General features: G+C 39.9%; 2 long non-coding RNA genes across 2 annotated transcripts in view; one reads left to right on the top strand and one right to left on the bottom strand.

Moving 5' to 3' along the window:
• LOC149047772 (uncharacterized) overlaps nt 1-10,527 on the bottom strand; it is a 35,696-nt gene that overhangs the window by 7,114 nt on the left and 18,055 nt on the right. The window lies entirely within an intron of this gene.
• On the top strand, nt 2,859-3,918 carry LOC149047773 (uncharacterized). The gene is made up of 2 exons (XR_016185230.1): nt 2,859-3,335; nt 3,654-3,918. It is a non-coding gene; the product is annotated as an uncharacterized LOC149047773 (long non-coding RNA).

Consider the following 10,527-nt stretch of genomic DNA (forward strand, 5'->3'; position numbering starts at 1 on the left):
GTCCACCACTGCTTGCCCATTTTACAGTAGAAAACAATTAATTTCTTAGACGATTTTATGTTTTGAAGTAAATAATATTTGTGCCAAAATAATTTGATAACAAATACAATAAAATTAGTAATACGCGCGTCTGATTGGCTAAAAACCAATGTAATTTTCATGTGAAACGAGCGCAAAGTCATGACACGAGTGCGAATTTTCGTCCGTCTTGACTTTCTGTGATGCGTTTTTCGTGTAAACTATTGATAGTAACTGCATGATTTCGAGTGCAATTTGGTGTAAATAAGCACTTGTAAATTTTTCAAAGACTACAAATTGCACGTGCAATTTTGTTGTCTTCGTAAAATTTACTCTTGCTTATTAACACCTAATTACACTTGAAATCATGTTGTTACATTTACAAACTATACTTGTATAACTCTAAAGGTTTTCTAGATCATGTTTATTACGTAGTCTAAACGTGAGTGAGGAAAGGCCGAGTTTGTATCATATGACTTTTAAATCAATTACGACTAGTGATCGCACTGAGTTCTTGTTTGATTGCGTTGCTAGTCTGTTCAGTATGAAATTTCATAGCAGACTTGAATCATTTAATTGAATTAGACTATGGCCACTCTGCTCGCTCGATCTGAAACTAGCTTAGTTTATTGACCAAATATTAGCTATTATCAGTCATTAGGAAACATGATTACCCCAATCCTACTGAAACGCTTCTTTTGTTCGATCTTCTCCTCTAGTCGATATTGTACATAAAAACCTTTAGCTGATATCACATGCTAAGATGGGAATAAGACTTTTGCTCATCACGCAAGTTGCTTGGTCCTCATGAAATATGGTATATAACCTGAAGCATTAAAGATTGACTGTGATACTCCACGTCAGGCACAGCAAGTAAAATGTTTTTCGTTTTGTTTATGATATCGCGTGGTTATGATTGAGAAAACAAAAAACGTCGTGGTTCCGTTGTAGGTGGTTTGCGTGCAATCGATATCATCGAACACAAAGATCGTAAGAACTGATTAAAAAGTCGTATATAAGAACCTTGGTCTAATTCCTTCGACGAGTGGGAACCCGAGGAAGTGAAAGTGCTTCAGGCTTTTAGTTAACGACCTTTTACCGGACTATGCAAATTTCTCTTATCAGACTGTAGCTGCCTTAATTAAACCATGAACATTACCTTAGACATCCCTTCATGAGGTCATTGTTATTCCTCGGTGATAAAGAGCTAAATCCAGCCCGCCTTTGAAAAAGATGATGAATAAGAGTATACCAGAAATAAAAACATTTCTTTGGACCTTAGGAGCAAAACAATTTTATAAGTTTCTAGAATTTTACTTTCACAATTTTTGACAAAATTCCAATTTTTATTGATTTTCTGTGTTATATATATTACGATTTTCATTTAAAGAAGTTCACTTCGTCGCTTGCGCAAAACAATGATTAAAATCTGAGTCTCTCTAAAGGAATTAAACCTCTGAATCATAGATTTCGTGCTCCGATTCTCTAACACAGAGCTGCAAGGAGTACGATGCCGATCGAGGCCATAAGGAGGTTGACAAACGTCCTTCGCACTGTAAGGATCAACAACATTGAAAGTGCCGAGTGAGCAAATTGATTAAGAAAGATGGTTAGTTTGCGGTTCTCTCATCATATAAAGGAGATGTTATTCGAATTTTCACAAGCGTGGGAGAGAGAAGAAGATCAATTCGCTGAGAAACAAACCTGTGTCGAAACTTTTTTTCTGCAGAAAGTAAAGAAAACAGAATAAGTACTTTGACAAATTTAACATTAATGGATCGGTACGAGCCAGAAAAATGATAAAAGTCACGGTAAACCATCCAAATTAGGTACGCAAAGGAAATAGCTAAAACACTTATCAAGATCAGCCCACCCTAATCGTAGGTGGCTCCGGAACAATCAAGAAGTGCTTATCTGATCTTTCTGACCTCGTGAAGCAACAAGTGGTTTTAACGTTTATTTTTTTTTTTTTCTACTTCACACTCGAAAATTTCTATTAACTTTATTTATGAAATAAATATTGTATCCAGGAAAAGTGAAGTAACATGCAAAGAAAGTCAAAAATATCTAAAAGAACGCAAATATGCCTTACGGCTAAAGAATTATGAAACAAATGGATGCATTTACACTCCTTTATGAGTGTAAAATTTTTTTCATGCGAGGTTATAAAAAAATGGCATTTGGTATGTTTTCATAAGCCTTGAATTGTGTTGTTCCACAACTGGAATCATTATCACCAACATCTACAATTCCGCACTAGTACACGAAAAACCAATTTCGCCCATTTGACCGTGGCGTTAATCACACTTAAAACAATGCCTTAAACATTAATTCAAGAGGACAATGAGGGCAATCATATATTAAGCCCGTTTTGCAAAAAAAAATTCATTGAAGCTTAGCACAGGTATAAGTTTTTTTTTTTTGTCTGGTTGTTTTTTGTACGTGTATTTTTTTTTTACACTTCTAATTCACATGGATCAGTATCCATCTGCACTCAAATTTTCTTATTAGCAGCTTTGTTTCTCTTCATGTTTCGTGATGTTTCTCTTATTTTACTACTCTCTGTGCGCAATACATACTACATTCCTAATTTCCAAGGTACTTTAGTCGAAAAGCAAGCTATTAGTCGTCACGGAAAGGGGATTTTCTAGTAATGGTAAAGAAAACAGAAATTAACAGTTCTACATTTGATAGACATGAGGCAGTAATGTGATAATGGTCTGCAAAGGAAATAAACCTTTGCCACCAAAGGGAAGCTGGTACATTATCAACCATACTGATCGCATTATCGTAATCGAATATTAAAATTCTTAATCTTTTGTAACTAACCTCGCACAGCAACAAGAAGTTTAGGTTTTTAAGGAAGATTCTTGAAAATATTTAAGGTGAACAGTTTTGTTTGTTGCGACATCATAACTACTCCAATGAAAATTGAACTGACATGGAAATTGATTAACATGCAATAGAACGTTTTCAGATTAAACGGCAGATGTGTTTACACTTCTTTGTTTTAAGGAAGGAGGTTTTCGGGAGTAATGCACCGCCTCTGCCATTAATTGTATAATAGGGCAGGATGTAAATACATTTTTTCGGTGATATCCCGTGGATGGAGATCATATAAACGGAGCAAACGATTCCCAATTCATTCCATCATTAGTTTGGTCTAAACACAAACAATAGCACTGGTCGTTAGAAGTAGCTGTAACATGAAAACTTCAACCAGGGTTTGGATTCTATGTTGCTTTTTAATTTTGTCTTCTTCTGTCCAGTTCTCAAGCGCATTTTTCACCAACCAAGTTGGTAAAAGGACTTTTAAGGTAGGTATTAAATAATATATATTTTATCTCAGAGAAATTGTGGGATGATTGACAACGTTTAGTAACGATAAAATAAACTCAATTGAAACGTGTCTTAAATTTTGAGGCATCACCCTTACTTAAGGGAAAATAAATTTACTTTATGAACAACTTTTTTTTTCTTTTTACTTAACCCGTTCTTTACTGTTTCACTGACCACTGTTACCGCCATCGCAGTTACATTATCTAAGCTGATAAATTTCAGTACAGTTTTAAGCAATACCTTGACTTCGTGAGAACACTTCTCATTAAACACCCTCTTTGGTTCAATCCTTATAGTATGACAGAGATATTCAACCAATCTGCCAGTTCGCCTCCGAATATTGTGGTGTCCTGAGACCTGAGCTGCAGTCACGTGACACAACTGGTGATGCGAGGCCGAAGCAAAGGGACATTATCCATGAATGAAAATAGCTAAATCAACGCCGCCCACGCCGCCATCGAATAAAATTGTACATGTTACTTTTGTAAATCATCGTTAAGGGAAGAGTTTAAGTTTGTTTAATTTAATGACGGAATAAAAAGCTGGTTCATGATTGCAAAACATTTTGGAGGTTTTATTTATCACGATTAGGAGTAAGCAAATCTATTGGGCCACTGACTTAACGATGAATTTTAAGGTAGTGCAACGGTGCGGCATGTTGATTACTTGCCTTAACGGCTCGTAATTGACCAGGGTTTTGTAACTAACGAGGATTTCCCGTGTTCTCCTCCGCATCCTCTTCTCTCTATATAAATTCTCCAAGCCTTAGTCTCCTCTCTTTGCAGCATTAGACTTACATTCACTCCCAGTCTACTGAATAACACCTTTTCGCTCGGACACGCTTGGTTCTGTGCTCAACCTATCTTTGTCACTACTTTAGAAGACACGTGAGCAGACCGTCAAGGACATGAGATTAGAATGCAGCCCACGTCCAAAGGGATCGGTTTTCCTAGCCAATCAGAGACCGCTTACCTTGTCCCTAGTTCGTCAAAAGCTTTAATTGTTCGAACTTCAATGTAAAAAGGTCTTACAGAATTTGTATTTACATCCTTTATTACCGAAGATGATGGGAAGAATATAGCCTTTTAAGGCTATAAGTTACGAAATATCCGCGGGCCTTGTGGTGAAAAAGTACACATCCCCAAATTTAACAATCACAACTTTCGTAGTAAGTGAGATAAGTAATTCAGTTTATTTTCTCGATTTCTTAGTTTACAGCAAGAACAATAGTATGATACTTGATGCATTCAGGGGCATTAATAACACTCGCTGAAAAAACACATAAAGATATGATCTAACGCTTTGCCAGCCGGGACATCGAGCCGGGACTTTTCAAATTAACTTATTTTTCGACTCAATGCGATTTTGTGCAATCATTCTCCTTAAATGGTACAAAGTAACTCTTACCTCGTTTGTAATCTCCTCCGATGAGTAATTTGGTGCTTATGGGCGCTTGTAGACAGAATGCTGTGAAGATGAATAGTTACTAACGTTTAAATACTGTTCTTTTGCCCTGATACACTTTTAATCTTGAATACTGTTTGTTCAAACAAAGCTTTTACATACTTATCGGTTTTGTAAATGGTCTGTTTCAACAAAGACCTCAAGATAAACGTAGTGGATATAAAGCTTCTCTAACCATTCAAACAGCGATTTTGCAATATCACAGCTGAATTAACAAATTCTGGGCAAATATGCTGACCTAGTATGATTTCATATTTGCATATCTTAGTACCACTAAAAAAATTACCAGGATTTATTTAGAGAACACGCGGACTGAAAGATTCTGATTTACAACGCATGGACTTTTTTTAAAAGAAGTTGTGGAGGTATCTGAGAGTTAGAGGGAAACAATAAAAAATGTAATTGAAAAAGCTAAGCTCAGCAATTTCCTGTTCGTTGCTTACTAGGTAGTGACTGTGGCGTTGTTTATAGGAAGAACAAGACACATACAAGTCTATTTAATCGATGTCCGACCAACTCAACTCTACTAAACCGGAAAGCATGGTCTCTAAAGTTTTGTTGTCATGGTAGTTATGACGTAGATGCGGACCGGAAGTAAATAGAACGATAACATCGATATCGTTACATCTCCCTTTCTTCAGGAAACAAAAAAAAATGTAAACGTAACTGAATGTCTCAATCCTAGTTTAAAATAAACTACAAAAAAAAAAGAAAATTAAGAGTTTGTCATGTCCTTTTTTTTTTTTTTCTTTCGATAACCCCAATCACTGGTAACGTGTGGGTGGTCGCACAATTCGTCCAGATCGAGTGGTGGTCACCGATGGGGAAATCTCCTGCTTATCTGCTGCAGACTGAGGTGGATATTCCGGATGTGGCTTGTCCGTGTTCTGCAAAGGTACTGTGTCTGATTGGTCCTTACTGACTGCAGTACTTGGTATGGAAGGTGGTACCGATGGTATTTCATTACCAGAATTTGCAGTAGCAGAAATTGGTGTTGCTTTTGGGGATAATCTCATCCCATCTTCACTGTGTGGCATCACTTCACGTGTATGTCTCAGGTGTCTGCGGTTCCTCCTATAAATTCTTCCATCTTCTGTTCTGACTTGATAGGACCTTATGTCGACTTTGCCTTCGACTCTTGCTTGGGTCCAATCCTTCTTCTTTCCCAAGTGGGATTTTAGTGGCTGCAATCGCACTGTGTCTCCTGGGCGCAGTTCCTTCAGTTCTTTGGCGCCTTGATTGTAGTACAGGGATTGTTTAGCCTTTTGTAGCTTCAACTTCTGATCAACCTCCTCTGGTAGCTTCGGCTTGAGCAATTGGTTTGAGGTTGGGAGTGGAGTCTTTGTTCTTCTACCGAATAATCGCTGAACAGGTGACGAGTTGAGTGTTTCTGTGGGAGTATTTCTCCAGTCCAGCAGGGCAAGATATGGGTCTTGTTCGGACTTGACGGCTTTCTCTAGCAGATGTTTTGCTGTCTTCACCGTGTTCTCGACTTTGCCGTTGGACTGAGGATATGTTGGAGAGCTTGTTATATGTTCAAAACCATAAGTGTCTGCGAACTGTTGGAACTTTGCGGAAGAAAAGGGCTGTCCATTATCCGATACAAGCTGGTCGGGAATTCCATGGCGGGCAAGATGGGCTTTCAACTTCTTCACAACTTCGTCTGCTGTCTTGCTTGTCATTCTGTCGACTTCAAAGAAGCTTGAATAGTAGTCAACGGTCACCATGAAATCTACACCGTTCAGATCAAAAAGATCAACTGCGATTTTCTCCCAGGGTCTACTAGGCAGTTCGTGACAAATCATTGGCTCTTTTCCTTGCTCGACAGGCTGGCTGTTGCAGACGGCACACTTTGCTACATAATCTTCGACATCTTTGTTCATCCCAGGCCAGTAAACTACTTCTCTTGCTCTTCTGAGACAGCCTTGGATGCCGATGTGGCTCCGGTGGATCTTAGCCAACATGTCAGCTTTCACGCTCATAGGGATAACTAGTCTTTCACCTTTGAACACCAGTCCATTCTGTAAAGACAGTTCGTCCCGAAATGTAAAGTAACCACTGATGTTTGCTGATACCCCAGCTTTGGTAGCTGGCCAACCTTGCCTGATTGTTCTCTTCAGCTCTCTCAGGGTAGGATCGGATTCTGTTGCTTGCTGAATGGCAATCAGCGTTGGTTCCGATACTGGCAAGTATTGTATCATATTGATGTGCTCTAGCTCTCTTTCAGTGTCTCCTCTCATGTCCTCTATGTACATAACATCTTCTGCTACATCTTCTTTTGTGCTCTTGCGCACTCTGTATGCTCTGCTCAGTGTATCTGCCAGATACATTTCAGTCCCTTTTTTGTAAGACACTTGAAGGTCAAACTTCTGCAATCTTAGCAACATTCGCTGGAGACGTTTAGGCGCACTGAGTAGACTTTTACGGAAGATGCTCTCCAAGGGTTTGTGGTCAGTTTGGATCTTGACAGGTCGACCATATACAAACTGCTCAAAACGTTCTACTCCGAAAAGTATTGCAAGCATCTCTTTCTCTATCTGGGCATAGTTCACTTCTGTTTCTGTCATGGAACGAGATACATAAGCCACGGGCTGGCCTCCTTGCATTAGACATGCACCAAGTCCTCGGTCTGATGCATCACACTGCAATTCCACGTCGTCTTTGGGGTTAAAATACTTGAGGACAGGGGCAGCTGAGAGTATCTCCTTAACTCGCTTGAAACTACAACCTTGTACTTGCTCATCCCAACGGAACTGGTTCCCTTCTTTCAAAAGGTCTCTCATTGGGGATGTAACTTCTGAAAGGTTAGGAGCAAACTTCTGGAGGTAATTTACCATGCCGAGAAGTCTCTTGAGATCTTGTTTGCTTGTCGGGGTTGGCATCTCTTTGATACCTTGTACCTTGTCTGGGTCTGGCTTAAGACCATCTTGACATATAACATGTCCCATAAACTTCACTTCTTTGCGACGGAGCTTAAGCTTCTCTTTGTTTAACTTAATGCCAGTAGCGCGGCAGCGTTCTAACAATGCTGTCAGCTTTGCATCATGGTCAGAAAGTGCTTCAGCTTCTGTTTCTCCGACACCAAAAACAAGGATATCATCAAATATTGGCTTAATTCCATCAAGACCTTCCAGGGCGTATTCCAATCTCCTCTGAAACTCTTCCGGAGCGGGTGATATGCCGAAGGGCATCCGCGTCCAGCGGAACCTTCCCCAGGGGGTACCAAATGTGGTCAGAAGACTGCTTTCATCGTCTAGCTGCACATGCCAAAACCCATTCTTCGCGTCGACGACACTGAAGACTTTAGCATTCGTAAGCAGCGGTAGTAGATCATCGATCACTGGAAGGGGAAAATGATTTCTCCTGAGTGCTTTATTCAGAGGTTTTGGGTCAATACATAACCTTATCTTTCCATTGCTCTTCTTAACGACCACCATTGAGGAAATCCAGTCTGTTGGAACATCTACTGGTTGCAAGATGCCTATCTTAACTAAGCGTTCTAGTTCCTGTTTTAAAGGCTCTTTTACTGCAAAGGGGACTTTCCTCACTGGCAGTGCCACAGGGGTTACAGACTTATCAATCTCGAGGTGAAGCTTTCCTTTGAGCTTTCCTTCTCCTGAGAAGACATCTCCGAATTTGCTCACGAGATCCGGCTGTGTGGGAATCTCATTTGAGAGAGACATGATGTTATCGGTGTTAATCACTATGAGGCCAAACTGCTGCACTGATTCAGCACCAAGGAGTGCTGTGTGACCTGTTGGAACGACGGTGTATTCCGTGAGGAAACACTGTCCATTCTTGGGGTTGAAGATCTCGACCTTAGTACATCCTAGAGGTTTCAGCTCTGATTTGTTGAACATGACAAGGGTAGTTTGAGTAGGCTGAAGGCGTTCCATTCGCGGATCGTTAAATACCTTCTGATAAATATCTGCTGGGAGGATATTGACTGTTGCTCCACAGTCTAACTGGAATTTCACTGTTTCATCCCTCAAGCGCATGTTAGCATAAATCTTCTTTGGACTGTTTTTTGCATAAAGGACGCTCACAGATTCTACACTGAATAAGTAATCATCAGAATCTTCGTCATTAAACTCCTGAACTTCTTGTTCTACATTGTGAACTGACTTCTTAGTTTGCTTTTTGTTAGCTTTCTGACTTCTGCAAGCCACTGAGAAGTGGTTCATTCGACCACAGTTATCACACTTGTGCTGCCATGCTGGACAGAGTTCCTTTTTTAAAGGATGAGTTCTGTGGCAGAACTTACATCTAACTGGTTCTGTTACTTTGTTGGGGACGGGGCGTTGGACTTTACTGAGATTTCGTACTTTATTATGGCGAAAACCTATCTTCGATTTTGGGTGGCCTGTGGCAACGGCGCTAACCTCCTCCGCATGGGACATCTCCTTAAGTTGTTTGGATGTGGTTTCACTCGCACGGCAAATATCAATACACTTGTTAAGAGTTAGTTTGTTCTCAGCTAGCAGCTTTTTTCGGGTGGCGTTATCTCTAATTCCTACCACAACTCTGTCTCTAATCATTCGCTCTTGCATGATGCCAAAATTACACGTTTTAGCTAACGAACGTAAAGCTGTAAGGAAAACATCAAATGACTCACCGACCTCTTGTACTCTCTGATTGAACAGATAGGCTTCGTATATTTCATTCGTCTCACCGATGAAAAAGGCGTCTAGAAGCTCTATCACTTTGTCGATGTCGGTTTTCTCCTCTTCATTTCCGAAGGGCAAACCATCGTAAATCTCCAGGATATCTGGGCCAATACATGTCAACAATGTGGCTGTTCGAAGATTACTGCTTTGCGTACTGAGCCGTGAGGCGATCTCGTAGTTTGTCCAAAGCCGCTTAAATTTCTTCCAATTCACAGCTAAGTTCCCCTTGAAGTCTAGTTTCGACGGTAAAGGAATAGAGGACTGGATAAATTGAGGAGTTGCTGGCTGCGTGCTTGTTGAAGCTACGCTCGACGAGCCTGATTCGGTCATCTGGAGCTAGATTCACTGAGTTTGGCTTGAAAATGCACTCAAGTATTTCAGCGACGATTCTGTAGGAAGAATCCCAAATCACTGACACCATGTGGCGTTGTTTATAGGAAGAACAAGACACATACAAGTCTATTTAATCGATGTCCGACCAACTCAACTCTACTAAACCGGAAAGCATGGTCTCTAAAGTTTTGTTGTCATGGTAGTTATGACGTAGATGCGGACCGGAAGTAAATAGAACGATAACATCGATATCGTTACAGTGACTAGAATAAAATAAAATCATTTTAACCACTTGCTTGCTGGTACTCATCAAAACCTTCATCCATATATTCCCAAATTGTTGAGAATTTCGTCTTGTTATTTTCCGTTCCCAGCATTTTCTACTTGTTTTAAAATCCCTGTGAACTGTTTCTCACACTTTTTCAAACTTCTCTATTTAATCTTTTTTTTCAAGAGATCAAGATGGCTGAAGTTGTTACGTATCCTACGGCATTCCAGCCACGTTTGCGAAAACAAGCTTCCCTTCGTGAAAATTTATTCCCATGCCCATTTAACCAGCTACGTGTGGCTAACTAAATAGTGAACAGATTGCATTGCCACAACTTATAAATATGGCATAGGAAGAGATTGTTTTGGGGTTCATGTTCAACAAAAAAGTGATCATCTATGACCATCCAACCTCCACGCCGAAAAAACCTGTTGAGAC

This window comes from Pocillopora damicornis, chromosome 3, assembly GCF_964200805.1.
Source record: "Pocillopora damicornis chromosome 3, jaPocDami1.2, whole genome shotgun sequence".
NCBI lineage: Eukaryota > Metazoa > Cnidaria > Anthozoa > Scleractinia > Pocilloporidae > Pocillopora > Pocillopora damicornis.